General features: G+C 34.3%; 1 protein-coding gene across 4 annotated transcripts in view; it reads right to left on the bottom strand.

Moving 5' to 3' along the window:
* Positions 1–17,042, bottom strand: part of LOC136030301 (zinc finger protein 628-like) — a 271,742-nt gene that overhangs the window by 243,908 nt on the left and 10,792 nt on the right. For 3 of the 4 annotated variants that reach the window (XM_065709172.1, XM_065709171.1, XM_065709175.1), the window contains exon 2: positions 7,749–7,839. The exons of the other annotated variant lie outside the window; for it this stretch is intronic. The gene's annotated coding sequence lies outside the window, so the exon portion shown is untranslated. The remainder of the gene's footprint in view (positions 1–7,748; positions 7,840–17,042) is intronic. 4 annotated transcript variants of the gene reach the window in all.

Raw genomic sequence — 17,042 nt, 5'->3', positions numbered from 1 at the left:
TTTGTCGTTATTGACATAAAATTTACGTAGACATTATCAATGCAAGCTCAAAATAGCATGTTAAAAATGAAGTTTCGGAAACTACCTGGAACTTAGCCCTTTTTGGCATTGTATTCATTTGAAAAAAAAGAAAACATTTTTGAAGCGGGATTACCTGTAGTTCCCTTTGAAAATTTAATGTAGCCTAATTACATCATGGTCTGTTTCAAAATAGCACATGAACATGAAAAATTAAAACGGTGGATTATATTTCATTTTTTCGTTAGGATCGTCACGTTATATTAATAACTAAAACCTCTCTTTTATTGTTACACTATCGGAACAGTAGCACAGTAATTCTTTATTCCCTGCCCGTCAAACCTCTTTTTCATGGGCTAATAGTATTCAAAACTGTAAAAAAGTTTTGATAACAATACATACATCCAAAAGAATTGAACTTTAAGCTTATTCAAAATTTACAAACTTCGTCAGTTTTAATGTCACCCATCAAAAAACAAGAGCCTCAGCAAATTCGCCTAATTTTCAAAAAAGGGGAAACACCCCCAAAAGGGCAAGTGACAAGAACTATGCCATCAAATTCAGCATGTCAAATCTCCCTACTTTATGTGTTTCAAGCTCCTAACTACAAAAATCTCGAATTTTGTTTTTTTTTCGAGAAGAAAGTTGTTTGATCTGTTGTTTTTTTTCCCAATAGTTATCGTATCAAACCACAAGACTAGTAAACCAGCGGAAGGCTCATCTACACAAACTTTTAAGTTCTAGTGCCCATTTCATGTAGCCAAACAGCATGCAAAGCAGCGTTTTTTTTTGTTTTTTTTTTTATGGCACAAAACTACAACTTGAACCAATAGTAAAATTGCTACTTATTTAAGATTCTAAGATAACCGATCGGTTTAAAATTATTGAAAACTATAGATAGGGGTTCCCTATCTATAGCAGATTATAGAATTATTGAAAACTATAGATAGTGGTTCCCTTCAGTTTCCCTTCATTTCTAGTTACAGAGGTGGTAATAACGCATGGCGCGCATTCATTCCCAAAACACTTAACATAGATATTTATTTCTATAATGCCTAATAAAGCTTCAGTTAATTAAGTTACAAGTTTCATAAAAATTATTGTCTACATATTTCATACAATTTACAGCTAAGCATAATTGCGCATTAGCCATTACGGAGAAGGGCCGCGAGTTATTGTTTGGGAGGGAGAAGTTTGCCACATGTCTCAAAAAGCGCGTTTATATGCCCAAATTTTCTCACTTTGAACAAGCCCTCAAAAAAATGTAGGAGAGAGGCCGAGGGGGGCGGGAGGTTAAAATTAATCTGTATTCCCCCTTCATTTGAACTAAACCTTAATACTCATAGTAGGAGGTTATTGCTCCCCTCTTATTGCAGAAAAAGCTTCTTTGTAGTTAAAGATTTTATTCATATGCTTACTGGTACGAAAGAAGGAGAGTTAATGGTTATTGCCTCCTACCAAAGGAGGAGGCAAATGCTACCAGGTTACCAGTGTTACCAATGTTACCAGAAATTCCTCCGTGTATGAAAAGGGCTATTCCCTTCTCAACACCGCGCTCTTTACGCTAAAGTTTGACTCTTTCTCTCAATTCTACTTTATTAAACAGTAAAAAACTTTAGCGTAAAGAGCGGGGTGTTGAGAAGAGAACAGCCTTTTTCATACACGGAGTAATTCCTGTTCGTTTTAAGTTTTAATGTCGCTCCTTACTTTCAGTTAAAAAAAAACTAGTTTTTTCATTTAATTTCTGAACGTTTTTGAATGCATGTTTGATTTTGGCTCTCCGCACATAAATTATTAAAATGTAATTTACATATTAATTCTTTTTTTTGGCTAAATGGCTTTCTCTTAGTTTTGATTAGACGATTTTGAGAAAAAAGGAGTTTGTCCCCTCGTTAATACCTCCCACTTTACACTAAGGCTTAAGTTTTGTCGCAATTCTTTAAGAATGACCCCTGAATCAGAAAGGCCGTGGAATAAATAGTTCAAATTACTAAAAATACTTGAGCATAAAGAGTGAGGTATTTAGGAGGAGAAGAACCCCTCCGTAATAATCTCTGTTCGTTTTAAATTTTAATGCTACTCCTTACTTTCAATTAAAAAAACTTTTTCATGTTTATTTTTTCGTTTTTTTTTATAGCAATGCTAGAAAATCCTGCGCCCTTTTCATTGAATTTCTCTTCCCCCGTGACGAATTCCTCCAAGGAAAGATCCTCCCACACAGCCCCCTTCCCTCAACCCCCCAAACCAAAAAAATCCCCCGTCTGTACACATCCCAATTAACATTACTGTAAGTAAACACTGGTCAAAGTTTGTAACTTGCAGCCCCTCCCCCAGGGACTGTGGGGGAGTAAGTCATTCCCAAAGACATATTTATTGTGGTTTTCGACTATTCTGAACAAAATGGCTATCTCAAAATTTTGAGCCGTTGATTTCGGGAAAAATTAGCACGGGAGGGGGCCTAGGTGGCCTCCAATTTTTTGGTCACTTAAAAAGGGCACTATAACTTTTCATTTCCGTTAGAATGAGCCCTCTTGCGACATTCTAGGACCACTTGGTCGATACGATGACCCCTGAAAAAAAAAACGCGCACATCGTGATCTGTCTTCTGGGAAAAATATAAAATTCCACATTTTGTAGATAGGAGCTTGAAATTTTAGCAATAGGGTTCTCTGATACGCTGAATGCGATGGTGGGATATTATTTAAGATTCGATGACTTTTAGGGGGTGTTTCCCCCTATTTTCCAAAATAAAGCAAATTTTTTCAGGCTCGTAACTTTTGATGACAAAGACTGAATTTGATAAAACTTATATTTTAAAATCAACATAAAAATCTGATTCTTTTGATGTATCTTTTAGCATCAAAATTCCGTTTTTTAGAGTTTCGTTTACTATTGAACCGGGTCGCTCCTGAGTACAGTTCGTTACCACAAACTGTTTGAAAAAACTTGTGTATTTTATTGAATCGCAAAATGTAATATAGTCCCAAAAATTGTAGGAAATAAAATTCTTGCTTCTTAAGAGCAACAATTTTCTATATAATGTCTATATAATGGTTTGAACAAAAAAAAGAACAAAGAGAAGAACTTTACAAAAGAGAAACAAAAGAGAAGAACTCTACAGTAGTACTGCACGAGAGAAACTCCTTGTAGCACTTCAGAAATCCATATATATAATCATTTTCAAGGTTCTTAGAAACGCTTCAACTATACTAAAATTATTCGATCTCTACTTTCTGGTATTATAAACCTAGTTTTTTCTGATTCTCATTTTCAAAGGACAGAGCATCATAAATTTTAGCCTACAAACCCGCTTCCAACTTAGGCTTCTTGAATCCAATGCACATTTCAAACGAAATGTTTGAAAAATTCCTACACATACACACATTACAATTCTCATAAAGCTTCTGATATTGCAAAAAAAAATTGTCAAAAAGAGAAAATTCAAATAATTTACTGTCTTCACATCCGACATATATCTTATAATAAGTAACTATTTATGCAATAACTTTATGACAGAATCCACTACGACGCTTGGCATGATGATTATAGATGTTTAGGGTACCATCTTCAATGCCAAGGCCTCCTACCGTATAGCAATAAGTATATCGTTTTCCAAAATAAACCGTCACACATTTGGATTAACCACAACGGTAAAAAATTTGTCTCGCTTGAATCATTATAATGTCACTCAACTTTTCATTACTTTCCTTCTGCAAATTCATTATTCCCTTACTAGGCGCGCTACCTGCAGGGTTTCTAGGGGTTGGTGATCTACCACCTACTTCATTCCACGCCAAGTTCAGGCCTTCCTAATCCATGATCACCTGAACTACACTTCCCCAGGGCTCCTCCTTATAACCTACGATCTGGTACCTTGGTCGACCGTCATCCAACCCTTCACCAGTCCTAGCACCAAGCTGAGTTACACTTCCCCCAGGTTCCTCATTACAACCTACGAGCTGGTTATTCGGTAGAACAATGTCTGCCCTTTCACCGGTTCCAGCACCACGTATTCTTCACGTGAATGCCTTTCAAAGAGTTATCATGCCAATTTTCAGATGATTCGGGATATTCAATTTAAGCTTAAATTGGGGTATTCTAAAATTATTGGAAATCGTGGACATTTCCAGCGACAAGCACTTACAAAGCTGTACTCGAGTTTCTGCGACCATTCTGTTATTTTGTGCTGGCTTTTTTATGCTTTCGAATAAAGGTGACGTAAAGAGGGTCAAGACGAATTACTACCGGTATTTAAAGTTCCTACTTTATTTACCACGATCATGTCAGAACCGAAGGTTAATTAGTAAATATCAGGCAACAGATATTGTTCTTCCAGTGGAAAAACTAAGTTCAAATTTAATTGATGAAGCGCCAATCTGTCTTGGTCCTAGCAATCATCTTATCCGCCTCTTTTGCTAATTTTTTTTTGTATTTGTGTTATTTGTTTTTGTGTTTTTTTTCTGTGTTCTTTGTGTTATTTGTAGTCCTTTGTTTTTCTTCTTGTACTCCACTTTTTCCCTTTTTGTAACTGGGTAAGAAATAAATTATTATTATTATTATTATTATTATTATTATTATTATTATTATTATTATTATTATTATTATTATTATTATTATTGTTTGACTAAAAAAAAACTCAATAAATATCAAATTCAGGGTTTCCTCTCCGAAACCTAGACATCTGGTAATCCTAATTTACCCCCCGCTAATTTAATCTGTTTTAGCATCAGCCGCTACAATCCCTGCCTCCTTCTTTAAAGTTAGTTTCGACCTCAATTCTTTTAACCCCAAATTCTTCACCACTTCCCTGTAGAGCTCTCGGATCAAATTATGCATTTTACTAAAATTCACAGATAAAGTTTACTGAAAATTAAAATAAGTTGGAACCTTCCCTTATTACCCATTTGTTTGAACAAGGCACCACAATTAATTGAGTTAACATCAACATCAACATAAAAGGAACAATGGATTTTGTATTGCTCAATTCGCTTTTTTTCCAATTTTAGAAAACTTTTATTTTAAAAACTTCAATTAAACTTAGCTCCCTTTATAAATCTTACTTAACGGATTAATTTCTAAAATAGCGATAAAATGTGCAATATAAAAAGAAAACAAACCTGCGTAATTCACAGACAAATTCTTTGGTTTGGAAAAAATGGAATTTTGATACTAATTGTTACATCAAACAAATCGCATTTTAATGCTGATTTTAAATATATAGCTTTCATCAAGATTAGTCTTACCTCTGAAAAGTTACGAGCCTGAGAAAATTTGCCTCATTTTAGAAAATAGGGGAAAACACCCCTAAAAGTCATACAATCTTAACAAAAATCACAACATCGGATTCAACGTATCAGAGAACCTTTTTGAACAAGTTTCAAGCTCTTATCTACAAAAATGTGGAATTTCGCATTTTTTGCCAGAAGACAAATCACGGATGCGTGTTTATTTGTTTTTGTTTTTTGTTTTTTTTTTTGTTTTTTTTTTTCCCAGGGATGATCGTATCGACCCAGTGGTCCCAGAATGTCGCGAGAGGACTTATTCTAAAGGAAGTTAAAAGTTATAGTGCCCTTTTTAAGTTACCAAAAAATCGGAGGGCACCTAAGCCCCCTCCCACGCTCCTTTTCCCCCAAAGTCGCCGGATCAGAATTCTGAGATAGCCATTTTATTCACCATAGTCGAAAAACCTAAGAGCTATGTCTTTGGGGATGACTTACTCCCCCCAGTCCCCGTGGGAGGGGTTGCAAGTTACAAACTTTGACCTGTGTTTACATATAGTAATGGTTACTGGGAAGTGTACGGACGTTATCAGGGGAATCTTTTTGGTTTGAGAGGGAGAGCTGAGGTGGGGGGCTACGTGGGAGGGTCGTTTCACGGAAAAACTTCTCATGGAGGAAGAGACTTGCAATGAAGGGGGTGCAGGATTTTTTAGTATTATTTAAAAAAAAAAACAATGAAAAAATAAATATGAAAAATTGTTTCTACTGAAAGTGAGGAGCAGCATTAAAACTTAAAACGAGCAGAAATTATTGCGCATATGAGGAGTTTAACCTCTTCGTAATACCTCGCTCTTTACTCTAAAGTATTTTTAGTAATTTCAAATATTTATTCTACGGCCTTTGTGATTCAAGGGTCATTCTTAATGAATTGGGACAGAATTTAAGCTTCAGTGTAAAGAGCGTGGTATCGACGAAGGGTGAACTCCCTCATATACGCAATAAAAACATACGAATATAGCACTTCGTTACGTAAGTTAATTTGTAAATTACGTATATTTTTTACTAATAAAATGTTCGTAAAAAATTAAAAGTTCTAGTTGCCTTTTTAAGTAATCAAAAAATTGGAGGGCAACTAGACTTCCTCCTTCTCTCCTTTTTGCTCAAAATCTTCCGATTAAAACTGTGAGAGTCATTTAGCCCCCCAAAAAACCTAATATGCAAATTTCGTTTTAATTATTTATGTGCGGAGAGCCAAGATCAAAACATACATTAATTAAAAAACGTCCAGAAATTAAATAAAAAAAACAATTTTTTTAAATGAAAGTAAGTAGCGACATTAAATCTTAAAACGAACAGAAATTACTCCGTATATGAAAGAGGCTTTTCCTCCTCAACGTCCCGCTCTTTACGCTAAAGTTTTTTACTGTTTTAAGAAGTAGAGTTGAGAAAGAGACAAACTTTAGCATAAAGAGCGGGACGTTGAGGAGGAAAAGCCCCTTTCATATACCGAGTAATTTCTGTTCGTTTTAAATTTTAATGTCGCTTCTTACTTTCATTTAAAAAAACTTATTTTTTTTATTTAATGCTCTATAAGAACTTACAATTCTCTATCCTTAATTTGACATTGCACTCAAATTTCCCAAAAACTCTCCAAATCTCCAAGATTCTCAAACTGAATTTTCATTTCCTGATTGTGACATACCTAAAATTTTATTTTGTTACACTCTCTAGAAGCGTAAATATTTTTATCACTTACCCGAACAGTTAGTCAATTCTTTTCACTCTGTACTCTGTTAAGTCCAACTTATTGCTCTATCTTTGTATCCCTTACCAATTTACGTGTATCTAATACTTTGAACTTACTTCACGTCATGTTAATTATGACCGAGTTCCTCATCGTGTTTTATCTCATAACTTGCGACAGACCCTACAATTCTCATTTCTCTTTTAAACCGTATTTTCTACGGACTTGAACGTTTTGTGACCTTATACACTTTTTTTCAAATTATTATGCCCATTTACCAATAGATATCATTTTTGTATTAATTCTTGAGTCTTCAAAACAATTCAAAACAATTCCCAGTCGGAAAAACAGCAGGGCTACCAAATTCAGACTTAGCCAATCACTTATAAAAATCTTACAGTTTTTCCTATTAAATACGCTTTTGTCAAAACTTTTACCAATTCGTCTAAACTCATAATATTAAAAAAAAATCTTTGTACTCAAAAATTTAATATTGATCTTCTCAGTCGCAAATATAATGCTCTACGAACTTTATTACAAGTGTGCAAACTTGGTTTACCAACGACATTGCTAAACTTCAGCTTAACAAAAAGGTTTAAAATTATAATTGGTAATTTTATAATTATACAGGGATCCTATTTTATGCAACTAAAGTTTTGCTGGACACAATAACAAGGTAAAAAGTCTAAAATGAATTTCAGTTTTAAAATAAAAATAACACTCCTAACAGGTATCCTATATCACGGTGCAAAAAAAGCGTGACTTACCTATCACATTTCTTTGGGTGACTGTATGCAACAATATAACAAATAGCAACAGCAGCGATCGGAAACAGCATCAAATTACAATGGTGAAGAACTGAAAAATTTAATTTTATTTTCACTAAAAACAAAGTTGCTTAAGCACAAATGGCATTCAGCAGAAATTGACATCGCCGATAGTGGAAATGTCTCTTCGCCATAAGTAATAGGCTAATTTTCATGCACTGAAGACAAACAAAAGAAGCATGAATATGCACAGCTAGAATCTTCACAGACAATGCAGTGTAATCGGTGTTAGTGCAGGTATAAGGTGCAAAACTAACTATATTTTAAGTCCAACTGAAACTACTAAAGATAAAGATCAGGTAGAGTCCAAGTTCTAGTGTTGTAGACAAATCACAATGTAGACGTATTCCCCCCCACGAAAGCTGCTGGCACCATTTTGTTTGCCTGTACTGGTAAGCGTGTGGCCGAATCTTTCAGAGCTAAAGGTTCACGTGGAAGGAGATAAAAGAATAGTGTCTTTACTATAAGCCATTTATTTATTCTACAAAGTCTATATACATGGTTTGAAAACAAACCAAAGAGAATAACTTTACTGCATGAGAGGATCCTCTTGTAACACTTCAGAAATCCATATATATATACATATATATATATATATATATATATATATATATATATATATTATATATATATATATATATATATATATAATCGTTTCCAAGGTTCTTAGAAACACGTTCTAGTATATTAGTATATTAAATTGTCCGAGTTCTAGTTTCTGGTATTATAAACCTAGTTTTCCTCACTCTCATTTCCATGTCCCACTTATGCTTCTTGAATCCAATACAAATTTCAAAGATAAAATTGAGCCACATTGCATAAAAATATTTCATGTTTCCTGTTCTAAGACTTGCATTCAAAAGTTTACAGTGTTAAGAACCATTCAACCTATCTTAGTTTAGTAGTTGATTTTTTTTGCCATGAGTCAACTTATTATGATCTGTTGCTGCTACTGCTAAAAATTCACTTCGGCACCAAACCGCCTGAGTTCAACACAACTACGCACGCTCCTCCTCCATCCCAATTTATTAAAGCCTCCCTCTTTACAACCTCCCAAGAAGTCGCCATTTCCACTGTGTCATTTCTTACAGACTCTTTTCAGCCAGTTTGGCGATAGCCTCCCTTTTGTTTGGCTCTAGATAGTTGGTACAAATCGACAACCTTTCGCAATATGTTATCCTTTATCTGCAGATCATGTCTTAGCCTTCTCAACCTTCTCTCATTATATCCTTAGAAACTAAGATTGAACCACATTTTTCGTACAGCATACTGTTTGGAATACCGTCAATCAGAAGGGTACCCAAAATGTTTCGAAGATATTTCCTCTCGAAATCATCTTATAAATACTACTTGGCTATTCGGAGCCCTCACGTTTCAGAACCATACTTAACCACTATCGTCGCTGTGGCTTCCAATATTCTAATCTGGGCTTGCAGACTTATCTTCCTATTCTTCCAAGCTTTTCCAAATGCGAAAAAAAATCCGAGCTAAACCTCCAAGTCTCTTCTCTTGAAACTTTTTCTACAGCATGTGATAACTACACACTTTCCTTAGGAATCAGAGAACCACAAAAAGTATATGAGGCACATGTGATAACATTCCTCTACTATAGTATTAAATATGAAAAATAAAATCGTAAACTCAAAAATCAAAAACAAAAATGGCTTATAAAATGAGATGGAAGCACTTTCAGACTCGTCGGGAATTGCTGGTTTCTTGGAACACAATTTTTTCGATTAATTATTCTAAGAAGATGTTTTGGTGATTTGGCCAGAAAATTGACCGTCACACATCTTAAGCCCGTTTATATTCTTGTCCAACTTCAATTTAAAGCTGCTGCCTGCTTCTATTAATTGCCTGAACCATAGTTTGAACTCAAAAGCAGAAAAATGGCTTGAACAGACAAAAGCCTGACAAAAACATTTTAGATTGCCTTCTCGCGTATAGACTATAAAACTCCACTTCCCTTCGCATTCTAGGAGCTCTAGCTCAAGGACAAGCTTAGGATATCCTTTTTTGGTCCAGGCAAAAACTATACTCTGCTTTCCAAAATGTAATAACATATTTATCAATCTAGCAAGAAGTCTTTTAAACCCACTGAGGTTATACCTTAATCACTTTCTTAAAATAAACTGAAATCAGTGACATACAAAAAAAGAAAAAAAATCAAACAGTTGCTCCCTGCAACACAATTACTGCATTCAGTTTTAGGCTGCATATCCGAATATTAAATTATTTCAACAAAAGTTCTTTAGGCCTATCTATATAAATAGAGAGGATGCTTTAACACCTCTTTAATCCCCCCCCCCAACTTCATAATACCGAAAGTGTGCATGCTGTTCTTTGGTTCTTAAAAAATATCCTTAGATATGTTGACGAATTTTTATCAAGCTCCCCCCAGATTAGCTCCTGCGTAAGTGCCTGTCTGTTTGGATCCGCGTGCTTCTGTAAATATTCTTCAGACTTTAAAATGCAGGTAACAATTTGTTATTTATGAAAGTCATTGATTTTATTAATTACATAATAATCTGCTTAAAAATAAAACTTGCTGTGCTTTGGGAATACGTCCTCAGATACTTTTTTTTTTTTTTTTTTTTTTTTTTTTTTTTTTTTTTAATAGGGATTTCGATGCTGGTAAAATGGTTGGAAACCACATTCCTATTTCCTGACGGTATTTTGGCCTATCTGAAAGAAAAGGAAAAAAACTGATGTTCAACAGCAAAAAGTGGCATGAATTGACAATTTCCTTTAATATTCTGAATTGCACTATTTATTATTGTTGAATATGCAATTACCTAGGTTGGAAAAAATGGATTGCTAACATATTCCATGTGGCTAAATTGGCGAAATAAAGAGGAACTTCGTGTTGTCTGATTTACAAGAGTTAATAGCAGTTATGATTTAACTGTGTGTACGATATCTTTTTATTTGAGACATTTCAGAATGTCGTTCCCTTTTCGTTCCATTTTATTGCTGTAGAAACCTTTTGCGCCAAACTCTTAAAACTTTTATTTTATGACTGAATTATGGTATGAAGGTCCTTATCAAGAGAACACTGAAACGAAATTAAAATATTTTATGTCATTTTAACCACAGAAAGAAAGAGTTGCACTACAAAACGACCGATTTTAATCACACAAAACTTCGAGGGCTTTATTGAAATTTGGCCAATAAGCAGGTCTTGACTGGTTGTTTATGTGACAGCTATAGTAGAATAGCGTCTGCGCCCTTGGGGTGACATATCTAGCTGGAATTCCAAATACTAGACATTTCTCCAGTGAAGTGTTTCCGATATTCTGAACACGCGTGAAAAAGACTTACAGTTTGGCACATTAAATCTTTATAGATTATTTTAGAGATACCCATGGAAAATAAAGAGTAACAGCTGCATTTGTCTGCCAAATCTTTCATTAAAGACTTTCAAATACTCTAAATTAAATGCTTTGCATAATGTTTGGCGAAAAAGCGAGAATTTTACATAAACTAAACAAGTAACGCTTTCTTTATCTATCAAAGCTATTGAAACCTTAGTATCTTTGTATATGTCTGAAGCCACTTTCTGTTGTGGCAAAGCTTGAAATTTAAATGAACGCATTCCAGAGAAATTAACGCCTTAAAAATGATGGAATAACATCAATGACAACTTTCTTATCATATTTTTTTTTGTAGCTTGTTACACTCTCACTTACATTAAAACATATTTAGTTTCAATGAACACGTTTGGAAAGTTAAGTTCGAAAATGTGTATGAAACAACAAGTAGCGTAAGCTGTTTTTTTTTTTCTTACACATAGTTGAAGTGTTTGGTCAATGCAGTGATGTCAACAGGGGACAGTGGGCCTGTGCCCGCATCGGCTTAAGATCCTTCTGGTCGTAATTACCACTTTTAGTTTTAAGAAAAGAGCCTTATTCTGATCACCCTTGTCCAAAGGAGAAGAATCGGTACCAGGAAATTCTTTTGTAAATTTAATGAATTAAGTACCAATGCAATTGGTAATGTTTTACTTCATATAGGAACAAACAAAGGCCCCTGGGACACTTGTGACTCACCAGAGCGTAATATAGGGCCCAAAGACAAATATATGTTGCATGCTGCGATTTTGCGTCTATTATTTTTTTTTTATTTGATTACAATTCTTGGTATATCTCTGATAAGCTTTCCGAATATTCCCTTTATAATTACATTGCTACTCAGTCAAAAGCACAAAATTACGAATAGCTTGGGTTTATTTTTATGCGGAAAATTTTGTGATTCCATGGCATAAGCAAAGCTAACAGTTTGTACGTACAGGACAACTTGTGATACTAGTGTACGAAACTCTAAACAAAGGAGTTTTTATAATAATATATACAACAAAAGAATCAACTTTTTGCGGTGATTCTAAATATTTAAATACATTTTACATAACACTGCCCACCAGAAGTTACAAATCTGAGAAAATTTTCCCTATTTTAAAAAATACGCAGAGTACCCCAAAAGGATGAGATATCGAGTTTTCAATAATATTATTAATTTCAGGGTATCAGAAAATATTGTTGCAGAGATTTCAAGCTCCTGTCTGCAGAAATGCGAGATTTTGTATTTTTTTTTCTGAAACGGATGTATCTTTACTTGCTTTTTTCACGATGGACGATTATACCGAACCAATTTCTAGTTTCTTTTACATTAGCAACATATATTATACCGTCATTTTGTGGTACAAAACAATTTGCCACAAACAGGAATGAAAGCTATCGATAAAAAATTGTGAGATAGCCAATTGATTTAAAATTATCTAGTAGTTATGTACTGAGCTCCTCTGTTTCAGAGCCAGTAGTGCCACGCGGCTTTCCGAAAGATGCATGTAGTCAGTAAAAGTGAATGGTTAATGTAGACATTTATTCTAAAGCTTCATTTAACTATGTTGGTTCGTTTGAGACTTGTTGAAATGTACACTTGGACGTAAGCTATAAAGAAAGTGTGGTTTAGTGTTAGCAGGGAGGAGAGGGTGCCTGAAGCCTCAGTGAGTACTTGTGATGCATAAATTTTCAACTCTCCGCGATGTGTCGCGTTAATGTAGAAGGATATTTAGGTGGGGGAGGGTAGAAATTTATTTCTAATCTCCTTTCATTCCTATGAACTTTTTTTACTAAGCCTCTTATTGCAGAAAAATTCTCGTGCATCATAAAAGATTACATTAACGTATAGATGGTGCAATGAGTTTGGGGCATCATAAACACCACCAAGAAATTTTTCAGGAGAGGATGGGAAGTACTACCTGGAGCTTTGTTTTGACCGAAATTAAAAGAAGAATATTCCTCGCTTCCCTAGTTAAATACACTTTTCTAGCACTTCTTGTTTTACGTACGCATTGAACCACTGGCCCCTCTACCGACGAATTTGGTAAAAATCCCCAATAAAAAGAAACTTTGTTTGAAGAGTTCACCTTGAAAACGGAGGGAATATGAAACTAATCAGCTCATGGTATTCTAGAACCCTACCCCTCCAAGGAATTATTTAGATAACTGTACTTTTTCAGGGATGATTATTTATCATTCACAATTCTTTCCTATATGAGCATCAAATTTGAATAGAAAAACAGGGATTGATAGAGACAATAGAAACCTTCCTCACATTTAAGAGAGCCTTATATCAAACAATTCGTAGTAATAAACTATAAGCGAAGAGGGACTCTTGTAAATAGAAACCAACGCGCTAAAAGACTTTAATTAAAGTTTAATCAAAAGTTTTGATTAAAACTTGTGCAGCAACTTGAACTACTATTCACACTTATTCTAAACATAATAACGGTATTAATTTTAAAGCTGCCGATCAAAACCTATTAGCCAATGAACATTTCCACGATTTCCAAAATAGGTATTGCACTTCCCCAAAAAAGGCATAGTCTTGATGGAAATTTCGCAAAAAGATTCAACATAAGTGAGAACCCTAAAGCCACTATTGACAAGATATAAAATTTCTTACTTTCCCTGAGAAACATGGTCTCGCATGTGACTATCCATAGTCTTTACTGCATGGTTATTAAAAAAAATTTTTTTATTTAATTTCTAAACGTTTTAGGCCTACGTTGCATAGGCAACGTGAGGTGTTGCGACAACCTTTGTGCGGGTTCGCCTAGTGAAGTGTTGGGAGAGTAGCACTTTGGTTTTGTTTCCTCACTTCGATTAAACGCTGAAGTAGTTAATCTGCAAGGATCTTAAAATAAATATAGGTACACCAACTAGCAAAAGTTGCAAGCCCCTCATCGCTGAAGATGATTGTAACCTAACAGCCGATTATTACTTACAAGTCCCCTACATGTCTTACCACTGGAACCATATTGGTCTTACCTTCAAATACCCCGGAAACAAATAGTAGGTACACCAACTAGCAAAAGTTGCGAACCCCTCATTGCCGAAGGTGATTATGAGCTAACAGCCATCTGTTGCTTAAAACTCCCCTATATGTCTCATAATTGGTACCAGCCTACTTTTGGTTTCAATGTGTACCTTACTACTGAAGTTGTCAATCCCTTTAAACCTTCAAACTGGTATATCTCATGAAGAAATTTTTCTACCAAAAACATGGATGACATACACTTTGATCAGCTTATCAAAAGCTATCGACTTCCATCGAAAAATAATATATATATATATATATATATATATATATATATATATATATATATATATATATATATATATATATATATATATATATATATATATATATATATATAATACATATATATATATATATATATATATATATATATATATATATATATATATATATATATATATATATATATATATATATATATATATATATATATATATATTTGCTTAGTTCAAAAGTTGACTTTTTTGCCGCAGGCCTAGTTTCTAACGTCATCACTTAGAAAGGAGCAAAGGATACACTCTAATTTCTTTAGCAATGAGAGAACTAAAGTTTAAGAGGCACATCTGATACCATTTCTCTACCACAATCCCAAGTGCAAAAAAACAAATGATAAACTCAGCTGAAATCACGAACAGAAATAGGTAGAAACAATAGATTTTTGGCCCCAGATAAGAGTTCTAAGAAGCTTTCCAAAATACAAAGTCATATTCATCAATCGGCCTAAGTTCCACACTTTCCACAAAAACAAGAATGAATGAACAAGCTGAAATCCGGGTGCTAAGAAGAAAAAAACACGACAAAACCAAAGTGTTGCTCTAGAAACAAAATTACCGTATAACATCAATTTGGCCTCTAGTATTTTTATAGCCTCCCAGTCTCAGAGGTCATACTAGCGTGTAGTATGTCATCCGCCCCTGAGTATAAACACAGTTCGTAAAATTGAACTGTTATTACCGACCGTTTATTCAATTTAACGACAATACAGCATCACATAGTCGCACATTATTTATCAAAGTCTGGCCAATTGATTGTGTTATAGGATGGGGACAGATATACCCCAAAAAAATTGCTGTAGGCTCATGTTAATAAAACTTCAGTCATTATTTAACAATATTACTAGAGGAAACTGCTTGCCAAATCCATATGAAATATAAACTAAGATCTTCCCATTGAGTTCAAGCATTATTTACCCTAGCATATACGTGATTTATAAATCCTACTATGAGACAAATACGAGCATTTCAGAAAAGAATCTAACCAAATCCACTAATGAATTTTTAAAATTTTGAATAAAAGTCTATGCGAAAAAATGGCAGTTGCAGCTGATTAAGGAATGGTAACTAGTATTCCGATTAATCGGAAGTTTCTCAGTAGTAATAAAATAAAAAAAATAAAAAAGAATGGTTTCTAACAACGGTATCTACTAAGTTTCAAACTTTTGGTTATCTTTTTTAAAGTTTTTGAATTGTTGTAATACCTTGTTAAAATATATACTAATATTTTTGCAATTACCAGCTTCCGGGCCACGGCACTTGGCACACGGCAGGTTTCTATGTATTCTTTTTCATGTAGTCCATGTTTTTCTTTTTAAGGTTTTAGCATTTTTTTTTTCAATCTCTTGTCAAACAGTTCGTGGTAACGAACTGTAGTAAGGAGCGACCCGGCTCAATAGTAACCAAAATTCTAAAAAATGGAATTTTGATACCAATAGCTACATCAAAAAATTGCATTTTAATGCTGATTTTAAATATATAAGTTTCATCAAGTTTAGTCTTACCCATCAAAAGTTAAAAGAAAATTTGCGCTATCTTAGAAAATAGAAAGAAACACCCTCTAAAAGTTATAGAATCTTAACAAAAATCACATCATCAGATTCAGCATATCAGAGAACCCTACTGTAGGAGTTTCAAGCTCCTATCTACAAAAATGTGGAATTTTGTAGTTTTTTTTGCCAAAAGGCGGATCACGGATACGTGTTTATTTGTTTGTTTTTTTTTTTTCCCAGGGGTGATTGTATCGACCCAGTTGTCCTAGAATGTTTCGAAAGGGCTCATTCTAACGGAAATGAAAAGTTCTAGTGCCCTTTTTAAGTGACCAAAAAAATAGAGGGCACCTAGGCCCCCTCCCACGCTAATTATTTTCACAAAGTCAATGGATCAAAATTCTGAGATAGCCATTTTGTTCAACGTAGTTGAAAAACCTTGTAACTATGTTTTTGGGGACAACTTACTCCCCCTCAGTCCCAGTGGGAGGGGATACAAGTTACAAACTTTGACCAGTGCTTACATATAGTAATGGTTATTGGGAAGTGTACAGGCGTTTTCAGGAGGATTTTTTGGTTGGGGGGGATTAAGAGGATGGGGATAGGCTGGGGGAACTTTCCATCGAGAAATTTGTCATGGTGGAAGAAAATTTCCATGAAGGGAGCGCAGGATTTACTAGCACTATTGCAAAAAAAAACAATGAAGAAATAAAAAGTTTTTTTTCAGCTGGAAGTAAGGAGTAGCATTAAAACTTAAAACGAACAGAAATTATTACCCATATGAGGGGCTCACCTCCTCCTAATAGCCCGATCTTTACACTAAAGTATTTTTAGTAATTTCAACTATTTGTTCTACGGCTTTTGTGATTCAGGGGCGATTCTTAATGAATTGGGACAAAATTTAAGCTTTAGTGTAAAGAGCGAGGTACTGATGAGGGGGCGAACCCCCTCATATATGTAATAAAAACATGAGAATACAAAACTACTTTACGTAAGCTAATTTATAAGTTACGTATATCTTTTACTAATAAAAAGATTCGTAAAAAATTAAAAGTTCTAGTTGCCTTTTTAATTAATCAAAAAATCGGAGG

This window comes from Artemia franciscana, chromosome 8 (assembly GCF_032884065.1).
Source record: "Artemia franciscana chromosome 8, ASM3288406v1, whole genome shotgun sequence".
Taxonomy (NCBI): Eukaryota; Metazoa; Arthropoda; class Branchiopoda; order Anostraca; family Artemiidae; genus Artemia; species Artemia franciscana.
The sequence above is the reverse complement of the archived record's forward strand: the minus strand, read 5'-3'. Positions and strand labels throughout refer to the sequence as shown.